The sequence below is a fragment of the Montipora foliosa genome, chromosome 1 (assembly GCF_036669935.1).
Source record: "Montipora foliosa isolate CH-2021 chromosome 1, ASM3666993v2, whole genome shotgun sequence".
NCBI lineage: Eukaryota > Metazoa > Cnidaria > Anthozoa > Scleractinia > Acroporidae > Montipora > Montipora foliosa.
This window is the reverse complement of record NC_090869.1, coordinates 49,780,038-49,796,049: the sequence shown is the minus strand read 5'-3', so window position 1 is coordinate 49,796,049 and position 16,012 is coordinate 49,780,038.

Below are 16,012 nucleotides of genomic sequence, written 5' to 3'. Positions count from 1 at the left end.
TCCATTTGACAGAACTGACCGCCAAAGTCTTCAATTAACACACTTTTGGATGATATCTACTCCTCCAGAAGAATGCGAGGGAATCATTATCATGCAAGAGTTCCTTCAAATTTTTGCATTTTTTTTGCGACTGACTGAAGGGTCTGGACGGCCAGTCAGTTCTGACGCCCGAGTCGCTCACTGATGAATTCATCCTTAACCCTTTCGTTCATTCGTTGAGTTAAAACAGAAGCATATAACTTTGAAGCGTGTAACAAACCTGGAAAACAACCCTGGGGATCTCAGGACACCAATTTTATGCCCCAATATGGTCAAAAATAAGATCGAAGCTGCACGCGCGGGAAAATGCATGAGCTACGTTACGTCCAAATAAGGAAATTTTAAAACTAAAAATACTCCAGCTCTGAACCAGTAGTCAAGTGTGCTCCCGTGGGAGCAGAGGACCCTAACTATCAAGTAAAGTGATTTTGCCAAGTTTGCAACCCGCACGGACGTGTTTAAGAGGGTATTTTGTAAAATGACGTAAAATGCCTAGCATGAAAGCGAAAATCTCATCTGATTAAGACAACACATTAGACATGCCTCTTAGGACTAGTGAATCTATTGTCATTTGGTCACGTTATTATTCTAGCGTCAAAGCGAGGCTCTATATCGACGATTTTGATAATGACATTTCCTCAAAGCAAACCAGTCTCATAATTAATCTCTCTGTTCATTGAAAGCACGAATTTTGTCATTGAGTGTCCCACGATTTCGTCTATTTTAGAAGTTTTTCTTGTCTGAATTTACGGCAAAAAGACACGGAAATATGGAGGTTTTGGATACAATAATTAGCCAGGCTCTTTTACCTGATACACTTCTCTCTCCCTTGATTTTTTGCACACAATGAACAATCTATTTATCTAGGACCTTATTAACTGACAGAATATTGATACTGCCAGATCTGAGGAAACACAAATGATGACATTATTTGAAGTCAGTGTTTAAAACTGGTCTTCAGCTTCATTCCTTGTCATACTCTTCACTGATCGTTTCTCAGGTCACCATTATCATCTTTATCATCACTACATAGTCTTCATCCTTCTTGGTATCATCCTAAATGATCTCGCACCCGCCGCCTGTGTCACAACAGCCACAAATATCAGTGCAGTTTAGTCCTGCTTTCCTGCACTGTCAGCGATTGGCAGCACACCTCACAGTGGGCTTGCCGCGGCTTCAAAATGTTGGGGGGTCTGCAGTGCGAAATGTCCAGCGGATTTTCTTTTTGTAATCGATTCACACTAAATTCAACATGGCGTCAATTGAAGAAATCCTCGATGAAGTACTTCTGAGTGATAGTGACAGCGAGTCTGAACAACTTGTGCAGTCATATGCAGTTTCCAGGGCTGCTGATTTAGAGGAGAGGCTAGAAGCACAAATAACGATCTGTTTGGAGGCTTTCAACAAGCTTGATTTGGGAAATAACCTCGATATTTTTAAGGTAAAAGTTAGGCGACAAATCAAGGGCTCCTTCCAAGCCTTTAAACCACCAACCGATCCTCTGAAGATCTTTGCTGATTGTCAGCTTAAACTGTGGTTCACTTTTTTAAAACAGAAAGCGAATTATGGTTGCAGAAGATAAATTTCGTTTCACAGGAAAGACCGAGTATCAGGAACCCATATCAGTGTAGAATTCAACGAAACATTCCAGTAGACTTGTTTCACTGCGTAAAGAGAGGACTTCAGCATTCAAGAATTAAAAACATTACAGATCACGTCACCTACGAGGATAGTAAGAAGGACAGTGAAATAAGCAGCAACTGTTAAATGCTGTTTTGTGGGTTAAATAACATTCAAAATAAGTGCAATTTCTCAGATGCACGAGTAAGTGGTAACAGGAATTCATGTCATCCAGTTCAGTCTGTGATCACAATCAGATGTGTGATTACACACTGAACTGGACTCTGCTCAGGCTTATTACCATTTTAATAACTCTATAGTTTAACCTTGCGACATTTTCAGGGCCGTGCACATTCTATTAGACGATCACACATCTTCTTGTCAACGAGAAGTTTTCCCAACTTAACACTTTTCTTAATTGGATCCATGTACTTATTTGAGAAATAATGACACTTCTGTTCCCGTGGACCAATTTCAAATCCACACGGGAACAAGACTCCGCTTTGGTAACCCTCTTTGGAATGTATGTCTGCTTGTGCTGAAGGTTTTCCTCTTCGTAAAAACCATTTTCCCGTAACCAAATCAACTGCACAAAATTAATTCAATACGCTTTGATTCTCGCCCTTCCACTGAGACAATTTCGTCCCAACTCAGTGGTACTTGTTAAACACATCCAGTGCATGAGCTGGGATAATGTGACCTATGCCCCAGATTATTGGGGAAATGCTCTAAACAGATTGCTTTACAATAATAGTAAAGTATTCTCGCCTGTCTCACGATGTGATGTAGATCGCGACGTTTGGACATTACTAAACAACGAAACATCGAAACGGAGAAACGAAGCACCAAAACACCATGTATGACCCCACCCTACATTGAATACTAACCGACAAAGGTTGGATTTGAGATTAAACATCGTTTTCGGCCTAATGAGGCCTAAAAAGTTATTGCTCCTAACCTCAGTCTTAATCTGAATCCTAATCTTAATTTCAATGAATTAGGAGTAATTCATGGGGTCACACATGGTGTATTGTTAACAGCTCTCATGACAGTGTCTGCTTGTTCAGCGTCGAGTTGTCTGGTGGCTGATTACACCTTGGCGATAATCTCCGTGGCAGGGATGTACGCAGGAGTTACGGCGAAGTTCAGTCCTTTCTTCAGAAGGGCTATCTCGGCATCGTCGAGAGACCTAGAAGATAATTTTATAACCCAGTTAGTTTTGGTCAACATATATCAATTGGTGATGTGGCCGCCTGTTTCTCGCGCAGAATTTTATTTAATTTTTATGTCTGTCTTGGTGGTGTTAAAGACTCGCTGGGTGTTGGTCTCGATCTGTTCTATTATCCTGTTGGCGTCGTTTGTCGAGAGAGCGGATGTTATACTCTGTGCTATGGATTCTGCTTCCTTTTTTGCATCTCCCTTTGCCATCTGTGTTAGTCTGATCCGTTCCCTTAGGAATCTCATGAATGCACGTTCAACGACTCTGCGTGCGCTCTTGGTTGGAACTGGCGGTCGTTCTTGTAGATCTTTAGGGAGAACGCGGTTCTTAATTCACCTTGTTAGGAAGGTGAGATAGTTAGGGTAGCGTGCGGGCTTGCTACAGCAACAAGGCATACGCGCTGTTTTCAAGTCGGAGACTACATTAAGATCACATCTAGTACGACCGAAAGACGCTGTCGAGCCGACTAAACAAGATGGCGTGGTTTACAGGATTCCCTGTGAATGCGGTGAAGTCTACATCGGTGAGACTGGAAGACCTATGCAAGATAAAAGCAAAGAGAGATCCCATGATTTATGAGTCAAATGGTCAATGACTCAATGAGACTCGCAGTCAATATAGCAATAATTTATTGATTAAGCCTAAGCCCTCGTTTCAGTGATTAGGCCTAAGCAGTCTCTGAAATTTTAGCTTTCATTTTATGGGTTAGGGTAAATGCACTAACTCATTGACTCATTGAATCATGACTCATGACTCATTGGCTCGTTGATTCATTGATTCATAAATACTTGATACTCAATCAAAGAACATGAGCAAGACATCCGACTTGCCCGTACCCAGACCTCCGCCGTTTCAGAACACGCTAACAACACCGGACACAGCCCGCTTTGGAACGAAGGAAAGTTTATTGATCATGATCCTCATTGGTACACACGCAGGGTCAAAGAGACGATTTACATAAGACTTCACCCTAACAACATCAACAGGGATAGTGGAATAGAATTCCGGAAGCATTGATGCCCACGATCAAGAAACACAACCACAGGAAAACCGTACGACAGCGGACCGCCAAAGGAATAACACACCGAAACAGCCAGGATCGAAATGCACCAATTACAGCTGCTGAAAACCAACCAATCGAAGCGGAGCATACTGCTTAGAGGGTAACGCGTAACTAGTCGTCCTCATCGCCTGATGATGACCTAGCGGTATGCAGTCGAAACGTCGCGATCTACATCACAAGTGACCACATCGTGAGACAAACGAGAATACTTTATTATTATTATTGTACTTCACCACGATGAATAACAGCAACCTTTTTTTACGGTAATATTGCTTTAGCTGAGTTAGGTCTTGCAGTGTGATATTGACCACTCCGTAAACAATAGAAACAATTTGCTTAAGTTGGAAGCAAATGTATGCAAAGAGATAGAATGTCAAGGTCTGCTTCTCACTGTCAGCAGGTTGCTTCAATGCATCAATAACAAGCATCAAGTCGTGTATGTAAAAACATTCTCGAATCTTGGCCAGTGAATCGGTATTGAAAATCATTGCCTGAACCTTGAGTTTCATGGAACCATCTTTCAACCAGTTTTTAGCAAGATGAGATAACTTTGCTGTTTTTGAACGCAGATCACTAGTCTACTGAAAGAGGCAGAATTGAGAACTTGATCAAACTGTACCACTGATTTGTGAGGAGCTGATTTGCCAATGCTTGCCAGCTAAGAATGCAAGCATTTTAAGGTCATTTGGGAAATCAGCGAAAGTAAACTTGACTTCTTTTCCATTAACGTAACTTGGATTGTCTTCTTCTCAATTTCTGACATCTCTCGCTGAACAACAAGTGAACTTTCTGAATAGTTAGCGCCAAAAAACAACAAAATTTTCACTGCTACTTAATATGTGCTTGCCCCTATTAATTAAGGAAACTTAACAGCCATGAACAGGCGGTGTCGTCTTTTCGAAAGGGAGCCCCGTCCCCACCCACCCCCACATGAGAAGTGTTGATCGCATTATTAAACCATAACAGATTCTCATGTGCAACCTTTAAATAAAATGATGCCATATGAATTGCAAAAATTGTGTTAAAGATCTATATCACCCCTCCACTTTCTCATCCTCATTCATGTCATAGCAAAAATCTTCCTTCACATTTCCAATCCAACCTAGGTCAACCTAGTAGCCAAGCAACTTTACAGGACATTATTCCCCCTTTTTTTTGCTTATCTTCATTGAGAGTGTTTTACAAACTGACTTGTACTTTCTCTTTCCCATGATCCCTTTGGAGAAATAAACAGAAATACTACGTAATTGGTTTGCTCTGAGTTTTCAAATTCCTGCACCTTCTTATTGTAAATTTGTGGAAATACCATTTCACATAACTTTCTCTTTCTGGAAATAGTATGTACTAAACTTTTCTGGCGGAATTTTACTACTAAACTTTGCACTAATCCAGCAGCAGCAGCAGGAACAGTATTGGAATCTGTCCCGACGTGGATTCTCAATGTCACATCAAATGTTTCACTGCATCATTTTAAGAATGTACGTTCCCCTGGATATGGTTGAACCATCAGCTGTATAAACTGGTTGGGCTTTTCTTTCTATTTAAGTACTGCCACTGGATGCTTTACCAGAGCCTTCTTCTCCTCTTGGAGTTTGTTTACGGATTCTTAAATAACAGAAACCTATAAAACACATAGATAATGAAAATAAAATGAATTTATTAACATTAAATTAAAAGCCAGCTTAAAAATATTTTGAAATCTGGGTTTTAGGAACCTGGCTTGATTTCACTTATATTGCAAAGTAAAAATTATAAAAATAAGTCAAAAGCTTTATTTTATATGCTCTGTATAAAAAGTCAGTTAAAAAACACTTGAATTTTCTGATCATCCCAAACGGTTATGTGTAGAATGGCTTATTGGCAGCGACTGAACTGAACTGATTTATGACCGATCGCCGCCTCCTCTCGTAATTGTCTTCGTGCTTTCATCATTGCTCCAACATTGAAGCGAACGTATGACTTCCTAGTTTGTGGCATATTTCTACAGAAAGACAAGATATAGGGGTAACTTAGATCGACATATATCGCAAGAAACTTGAAAAATCAGAGAAACAAAAACATAGGATTGCAGCCAGATAATTTGTTTTTGATAACTTACCTAAAAAATATGGCGTCATACACAGGACTGCAAAACCTTTTGAAGCCAAACATAGCCAAGAATAGTGGCCTCATTCACAATATTTTCAATTCTTGAATGCTGAGGTGCTCTCTTTAGGCAATAAATCTCGAACGATTAGTGAAATATGGCGAGTTTGGTGTCAAACGAATGAAGACTTCGCAAAGTTGGTGACCTTGCCATGTGCTTTCGACAAAAATCCTAAAACCTCACCGGAAAGGAGAAAAAAAGAGAACTAAAATGTCGACAACAACGACCCTAGCTCTCCCCTTTGCACAGATAAAGTTGTAAATGTTTCTCGCAACGGATATCGCTGCCCAATTTTGTGTCCCGCGCGCCCACTGTGGGCCTTACCATGAGACCTTTGGTCACATGGGTTGGCCAAGATGGAAGATAAATTTTAGCTCCGTTGTTATTCAGTCTTTCGTTTGTTTAAATGCTCTATAATCTCTTCCGTTCTTTGTTAGTCTTCATTTTAAATGTTAATGACAACAATGCTGGAATCAGTTGCCGTCCTCAAAAAAGAAAATAAAGCTCTAAACGTCCAAGCGGAATCCTTATCTGAAACGATGCAAAAACGTCAGGAGACATTTGATCAAATGCAACCATTATCGTCGTCGAGACTTGTCAATGTTTATCCTTCCACCATCAGAGAGAATGCCAAAAATCTCGAATTCTTAAGTAAGGGATATTTCAAGCTCAAGTGACAGCCGAGTTAAAGCAAGCTCGTTATCGAGGTGGATGAACTAATTGAAAAATTTAATTTGATGCTATTGGCCAAGCCGTTGACGAAATAGAAAATAACAGTTACACTTACAGTTACGGATTGCCAAAAATTAAAAAAAAAAAGAAAAAAGAATCAGCAGAAGAAACTAGTTTCTTTTGTCTCAATTTTTTTCAAGAGATGGGAGCTGAAATCGCCATTAATGACATCCAACAAGGGAAGCGCGTGCTGGCCCACAGCCAATTGCAAACGACTGGCAAAGAACAAGGTGATTAATCTGTGAAATGGGACTCACCACTTACGCCCAGCTAACCTTGGCCTTGCTGAAAGTGAAATTTATTAAGTGATCACCGCGCACCGGTGGCTCAGTTGGTTGAGCACGGGGCTGTCACGCGGGAGGTCGTGAGTTCATCTCCGGCCGCCGGGACCAACACTTAGGGTTTTTAAATAACTGAGGAGAAAGTGCTCCTTTGTAGCTACAGCTGCAAATCAGGTTAGACTTTCAAGTCTTCTCGGATAAGGACGATAGGCCGGAGGTCCCGTCTCACAGCCCTTGTTCATTAATTCTGTGGAACGTTAAAAATCCCACACACTATTCGAGAAGAGTAGGGGACAGTGTTCCCAGTGTTGTGGTCTGACCTTTCCAGCATATAGTCGGCTTGGCAGGATTAGCTTGCAGGGCTTCTGTGTGAATGGGACCACAATTGTGTATAACAGCCAGACGTCAGGCCACTTAGCTAAGTACTGGAGCCTCACTCAAAAAAACTCAAACTCAAAATCTGACCGCGCGGATGCAATCTATTTTCTAAGAAGCCAAGTGGTTTAAAACGCAGCATCAGTATCAGTTTTGTTGGACTAAAAACTCTAGCGTTTACCCTAGGAAGGGTGCGGAATCCGGGGCGGTGAAGATAAAACATATCGACGATTTGAGGTGGTTGTCAGGTGAAACAAGATAAAGTCAACTATTCTGTAATCTAATAACTTTTAAGGACATCTTTTTATATATCTCTTCAGGCTCTTCAAGAACTGCCGTACCCTCTCTTAACTATTAAGTACAGCTTTTTATGTCCTTTCAGAATCTTCAATAACTACCATATTAGGTGATCTTATAAGCTATCATGGCCAGTTTAAAAACACCCTCTCCAGTGATTTGCCTACTAAGGAATATCTAGAGAAACTTTCCAGTTTATATCACTTAGACCTGTTCACATTGAATCTTCGTCAAAACATAAATACCGATCTCTATCTTTGTAATCAACGCATACAGAGTAATTATCATTGTCCACATAGTTTTAGTGTCCTACGCAATCGGATGTCTTCTTCTTCTTCTTCGGATGACGATTTGAAGATTTCTTTGCTCCCTAATAATGAGACAAACATGCCCCTTACAGAACACTGTCTCAACATCGAGCCAAACAGATGTTAAAACCTTGGATTACACGCGGGCTAAGAAAATCGACGAGCAATCTTACACTTAATACAAAAAAATCAAATTTTGTCATATTTCGACCACGTCAAAAAAGCTCGAATACGAGGTAAATCTAAATGTAACAGACACTAACCTCGCTCGAATGCAAAGAATACGTGAAATATCTTGGAGTATATATTGATTGATACTAGTCATTTGTCTTGACTGTGTGTGTCCGGAGAGTGCACACAGATCTCAGTCGCCCCGTTTGCAGTGTAGAGGCATAAACGGCATGCAAGAGGATCTTTGTGTCTGCTTCTTCCTGGTCACTCTTCTTGGACCCTTTGTACTCACAGCCGTATGCTACCACTGCATTTGTTCCATTTCATTGTGCATGCTCGATGGTTTTCTCTGCAAAATACTCGGTACATCTTTCTTTGTTTTGACATGAATAAGCAGTTTGTTCATTATGACCTTGGCGATGTGAATGGAATGAGTAACTCGGTAATGTACTTGACCCTGCTCTCCTTGCTTATCGGTTCAGACGTGTTGCTTCCGATCAAAGATGAAACAGATTTCATCATCAATATTTTTCAAATGTGCGACATTTAAATTGATCTGCAAGATGCGAACAGGTTTTTATCCACTCAGGCTTGTCCAGAGATTGTACTTCACCCATAGCATCGATGACAGAAACCCTCTGCCAGACGGGCCAGTTCCTAAAGGGGCTATGAGGAAGATCTTGGTGCGGGCGCTTGGATTTAATGTAGTACCCACTACACCACCCGAGACTTTCATTGAGCGATTAATATGCTCTAGGGCATTGTCCGCACCCAATGCACAAAATGACACATGCGGGTTCTTGTTATAGACCTAGTTGCCTTTAAGAAACTCTTCATAAATTTCAGAGTCCGACTGTTGCGGCCTTTACATTTCAGCCAGATAAAGAGGTATCATTCTTGCATAGTTTAGTTGATCATATGCAAGGAACTGCTTTGTGAACGACTGCAGTGATGAGAAATGCAGTTGCCAATTTCCTGTTTGGACCGCTCTGATGAACATCATCATTTCCGTAATAATGTGCATGTCTAGGAGCACCTGGAATTATGGACTCTTGCTATTTTCTTTCTGGAAAGACTAAATATAATCATTCTCCCAGTCACATCCAGAGTCTTCATGCTTTGCACCATTCTCGCACTAGTACTAGCTTCCTTTTCTCCCTTCCTGGTGCCGTTTCACAAGCCTTTCCAAGCTGCTGAGCATATTCCTTGATTTGGTTTACTATCAGTGGATCTTGCCGAGATAAAAATGCCCTCTGGTAGACCATGAACAGAGCTTGCAGGGTGACTCCATGAGTTGCCTCACCTGTGTCCACGTGCTTGCCCTCAAGGATCTGCTTTACTGTTGGACTATTTACATTCATATCTAAATTTTTTTGATGGATTGCCTGTGTCTTTTTGCAATAAGTATAAAAATGGACGAAATCGTTGGACACTAGCGCTCTGAGATTATCTTACGGTATGACAAAATATGTGCTTTAACATCGCTTCAATGAACTGAGAGTTTAATTATGAGAATGGTGTGCTTTGAGAAAATTTTATTATCAAAATCGTCAATATACAGCCTTGCTTTGGTGTTAGAATGATCACGTGACCAACAAACGTATATTCACTTGTACTAATATCAGAGGCATTCCTAATGTGTTGCGTTAATCTGATGAGATTTTGGCTGTTTAGAAATAATAAAGTTCTATTTGGTATAGCTTCTCAACTTGCAATTACGCCGATCAGATCAACCCACTGATTCAACGTACACCGTGCTTAGGGCGCTTGCCTTGAGATCCGGAGATCCCGGCTTCAAGACCCGCTCTGACCACTCGTTGAATTTGTTCCAGGAAGTCCCTGGTTCAACTTCCCAGCTGCACTGGTAAATAGCAGTGCAGCTGGGAAGTTGAACCAGGGACTTCCTGGAACAAATTCAACGAGTGGTCAGAGCGGGTCTTGAAGCCGGAACTGGTTTGCCCCCGGCCAGTTGGGATTGGTTTGCCTCCGGCCAGTTGGGATTCATATCAGTTGTTGTTGTTGTGTTCCGTCGTTTCATTAATTGTGTTTCATGGAGCCTTGAAAAGCCTCTATGGGGAGCCGCGGCGGTAAATTAAGTATCATGATATGTATGTATGTATGTATTATCCACGGTCGCTTGCTTCAAAAGCCTGGTACAGTGACTACAAATTTACTACGATGACTCTTACAGATGAAACATGGTTTCAAGATTCAGACTCAGCCCATGTCTTGTTTTGTAATTTTATCTTTGCTGAGGCAGTGTGGGAAGTACTAATGAATTGACTCTGAACTTTCTGCTGTTTCGTTTAGAAATATTTTAATGGAGGGAGAGGGGAGGGGGGGGGGGGGGGGGCTACAAAGCAGGGGCTTACACCCGTTCAAAGTATCCTCCGAATCCCAAACTCCCAAATTTCAAAATATAAGAACACTTTGCTTATTTTTGTTCCCCTGCAGCAAAACATTATGGGCGTTCCACAGTTAACCGGTTTCGCGTATCGAGCAGGTAACCTAAGGTGGCCCATATCTGCAACCCAACAAACACTTTTCCAAACACAACACAGTATTATCTAAACACAATAAACTATTATCGAAACACAACGCAGTATTATCGAAGCACAACACAATATTATCAAAACACAACACAGTATGATCGAAACACAACACATTATTATCAAAGCCCAACGCAATGTCATCGAAACACAACACAGTATTATCAAAACACTACACAATGTCATCAAAACACAACTCAGTATTTGCAAAACGCAACGCAAATCTCCCAAAACACAACACAATATTTGCGAAACACAACTCAAATTTTTCCTGCCAGATTACGTAATGCTGAAAGTTACTCTACAAGGCATAAACCCATCAATTCTCAACCAATCGCTGAATTGCTTCATTTTCGCGTAACAATATGTGCTATGGTTGATTAAACGGTAGGGTACAAAAGTCATCAACACTTTCTTCAGCTCTTGGAACTCAGATTGCGCAATTTTCTGATACTTAATCCAATCAAACAATACCTCGACATTGTGCAGTTTCTGCGCAATCCTATTTAGTTATACTATAATATGGGTAGATTTGATTGTGATTATCCACCCTGGGAATTTCATGAAGATTGACGGTAAATACGAGAGAGCTCAGTTGTTCTTATTTTTTCGATTTATGATATTGTTTATATCGTTTCCTTGAACCAAACTTTGCCCGCGGCTAGGATGCAAAATAAGTGCTTGAGCGGGTTGCGAGGAATTGAGGCATGTACCTTATGACTATGCGGAACGATGAGCTTTGTCGTACTTCGATTTTTCATTAAAACCTAAGTGCAATCAAGACAATCTTTGTCTGTGATAAGATGAAAGAAATGACGTTATTCCGCGGTTGGAAGTTAAAAGCGTAAGCTTGCCTTCCTGACTTAAGATTTCGTTTCTCAAGCGGAAGTACTTTCCTAAATCTCAGCTCTTAAAAATCACGAGAGAATGACAGGAAGGTGATGGTAATTCAAGTACCTTTAGAGACCTTTAGACAGTAAGTAAGCCTAATGGGCCTAAAAATCGGGTCCCATCATAAGATGAACTACATGATGAATTGCAAAAACTAAACTAAAAAGTAACCCCAGCAAAATAGTCAATTGATAATATATTACACAACGACGTCAATCGCAGATGAAGAACATGGACGTAATTAGATGGTCTTGTGGTCTTGTGGTCAAGTTAAATCAAAAACCTCGGAACAAACTGTTACTCACATGGCTTTTTTAGCGGTTTTATGACATCGGACTTCAAATTACGTGAAGTCGGTTGTATTAAATATAGTGAACGAGGAAAAAAGGTCTCAGAGTTTTCAACATTTTTACTTACCCTAACCTAAGGATTCAGTGATGCAGTAGGGCAGTTTTCTGTTAAGAAATATTTCATTCCTCAATAAAAAGTCATTTTTAAAGATTCTTTGTCGGTGAATACCCATAGGCTTAGTGATCTAATTCATTTTTGTAGCTAAAAGACTGGATGGTGTTTCAATGATGAGGCTAAGCATTTGGTTCTTCCGTGCATGGCTTGCAAGATCATGTAAAAGATAATTTCCCCTGCAAAAAATTCATTTATCGTAGAGAAATGTCCTAACCAGGTTTCTTAAGAAGAAAGGAAACGGACCATAATATTGCCCGCTTAGTTCGCTATTTGATTTCAGTTCCCTTTTCTTTAGTGTCTTCTTTTTCCAAGCAGGACCGACCGGAATGCTTCACATCACCGGAAACGGCAGAAAACAAATGAAGAATCCGCGCCATTTATAATACAGGTAACGACTATCAATAATTTTTTCTCTTTATTACTAAGTCAATAAATGCTTCCTATTTTCAGGTCCAGCAGCAAAAAAATGCGAGTAAACAACAATAGAAATAAAGAAAGAAACCATAGCATTATTCGTTTCGAATTCAGTCTCCAAGGATCCGAAACCGCACAAAACAAACAAAGAGTCTAGTTTGCTTTCAGCACTTGGGAAAATTTACGGTCATAAGATCGCGAAAGGATTGTAAGTTATTTAAGTTTGAGATTGCGCATCAACAGTGCTGTGAAGTTTTACTTGAATTTTAACTTTTTGTAATTTTTAAGCGGCGTTCATTCTTTCGCCTTGCAAAGGTACAAGAGATTTTAATTGATTTATGGTCTTTTAACCTGAGTGACTGAATGACGAAAAATCCGCCTTTTGTGTATGTAATATTAGGCAAACATTGCAGTCCAAATTCTACTGCACAGTAAGAATGCTTTGAACAGGACAAGAAAGCCATCTGGTCCTTCGATTAACTGGTTGGTTATCTCAACCGTCCCACTTTGCTGTTAGATACAAGTCCCTCATGTCGTGCTTCAAATAGTCAGCAATTAGAATGCTTAGGAAAAACTCCACCAAAACTAAACAAGTTGAACGACATTACATAAACACTCTGAAGGTAAAGGTGCGAGTTTCTTTGATTGCTTTATTAATTTCCGTGTCGATTGTCAATTTAATCAGACAGTTCAGTAAAGTAAACGTAAAAACGTGTCTGAATCAGCCAGTCGTGACCCATATTCTCACGCATCGGGCCAGATTATCAAAAGACCGGTCATGAATCGTGCAAAACTTCATGCCGCGTTGACACATGTAAGTTGATATAGATTTCATGAGCTCTGGTTGTCATGTCAGCTGGCATAACACCCACAAGAAAGGAAAGACGTCTAAGTTTAAGATTACACCAGGAGATCGAAAATAACCCAGTCTTTCTAACATGAGGTGTTAATGAAGATGGTCACGTTTTTTGGCAAAATCGGAACCTCGGTAATTTATGCGTTGAAAAGACTTGGTGACATGTATCATTGCACAACTACCTTATCTATCTTTTGTTCTAACTTATTGCTTGGCTTCTCATCCTTGTCATAAAAATATACACATTTTGAATGACACACGTCTTCGTCAGTACCGGTCATTGTTTTACGCTTGAGCACGCCGTGTCGTGACCCACGCTGCAGGTTTAGTCTGAAGTCCGCGTAAAACAAACTTTATTAACTCTCTGCCTTCACAAAGAACACAAGTCAAGTGGCGTGCTGTTTGAAGTGAAAGCAGAAGTACTGGTTCTTGATAAAAGCGATGAGAAACCCGAGACAGGGCACACCGTCTCCTCATCCAATACATTTCCATGTCGTCCCAGACGTTCTTCATTCGAAAAGATCGTCTTTGTTAACTCCACATTTGCCTTCCTTGGCTGAGGGGTCGTTGGATTGTAACATGCTAGCAAGGACAATATCGCCAGTTTTTTCGCCTGCCGAAGTTGGAAAAACCGATATTGCAGATCTTGCTGGGTCACCCTCGTTGTCCAGAAGAAAGCAAGTTGTTAAATCGGCCTTTGAAACGTGGAGTGATTCTTCTAAAGACATTTCCAAGCTCCCTAACTTGGACAAGAGAGATTTATTAATAACTGAAAGAAAAGTTCGTACTGGCAGTCCCAATCTAGACTTTCGATCACCAAGACACAAGCAATTGAGGAAAGCGTTCTCCCAACCGGCGATTATGTCGAAAAGTGACAGTTTCCCAAAATTGAACACTTGTGATTCACCCCAAAGAAAATACACAGAAAATGAACGTTCAGCTGAAATCAGAAGGCACATTCATCAGGAGAACGTGGACTATGATATCTTGACGTCTAAAGCGGCGATTTTAGAACGCTATTTAAACAGCCAAAAAGCTGCGTAAATGTGTGTGTGCTTCAGTGACAAGAAGATAATTTTATTGCTCAATGGAAGCAAAACAGATGTCATATGTGGATAAACATACCAGTAATGTTTCTTGTTTGAGCTATGTAAATATGAGAAAATCGAACAGAATTTTTACTGTTGCTTTCCGATCAGCGCTTGTAAATAGGATTCATTAAGAGTTTTTGTCAATACAGCAACGCAAAGAGTTTAAAGAACAAAATCTTTAAAACGTAAACTTGAGAGCAGACATTTTCTAATTGTTTAAAAGAAAACGAATACTACAAAGATTGCGGAACATGATCAGTTTTTGGCTTTTACAATACAAACTTTCCAAACGTTATTACCTTGATTTGTTACGAAAGATTTTCAAGGATTTTCTTAAAACACCAACCTTGCCGATTTGTATCTCAGTCAACTGTTGGCGCGACGTTAAAGCCGACTCGTCGTTTTTGTGCCAAAAACGTTGTATTTCGTTCCAGTTGCAATTCAATTTCCAGAACAAACCTTACAAGAAACCTACGAATACAAAAGATCAGTGAAACGGTAGCACTTTACTTATCTTTTCAGATTCCTGATGTAGGCCGTGTGAATGGCCGGTAACGTCGATCGTTCGTCTATAATATTCCAGTGAGTGAATTATTTTCGTTTTAAAGTTTTAAGTTCGTATGTACCCCAACCAACTAAAATAAAAACGACGCGAGTCCTCATAAACGTTTTTCCTTGAAATTTTACCGAGTAAATGGGATGTATTTGTGCCGGCAATGGTTCATCACGTTTTCTTCTTTCACTTGACCTTCAGCTGACCTCGAAGGTCAGCCAAGAACAAAGTAAAATAACGTCGAGCTTTACATTGTGCTGTTTGGAAATGACAAGGAAGGTTAGCTTTGATTACTGTAGCTGTCGTGAGCAACAAGCTAAATGCCGTTGATCCAATTAAGTTAATGCATGTGTCGAAAACATGGAACTTTTCCGACTAGGAAGGTGAGGTACCCCCGCCTACCCGTAGTCAAAAAAAGCGAGCTTTCACATGCAATATTTACAACCGCGGCCGAGGCGCTGGGGTGAGATTTTCAAATGCTTTGGCCGAATGTTCAAAGTAAAGATAAATCGCCCCAGTAAGGCGGGGTACCCACCTTCATGGAGAAAACTAGACCCTTCTGACATTCATTGCCTTTCAAGAGCCCAAAATACAGCCCCGCGCGCGTTTGCAGTTAAATGGTTTTTATGTTCTCTTTATTTACTTTCTTTTTTTAAAAAAAAAAAATTCAGTCTAAGCTTTTTAGTTCGATCGTGCATACTTCGCCTAACCTTAGCTGCATTTTTAGTCTCCTTTTTTCACGGAAAACTATTAAACATGAACATTTCAAGTACAAATTCTGTCGAACGTTCAAGAATTTGCATTATTCTTAGAGTACAATAACCTCCCATCCATTTGATGAGCATCTCTTTATATTGAAGAATCCATTGTTGGTATTCAATGATCCCTTCCACACATCTGAGAAAATATACACTTATATACAAAGTATATATTTCCTACAAG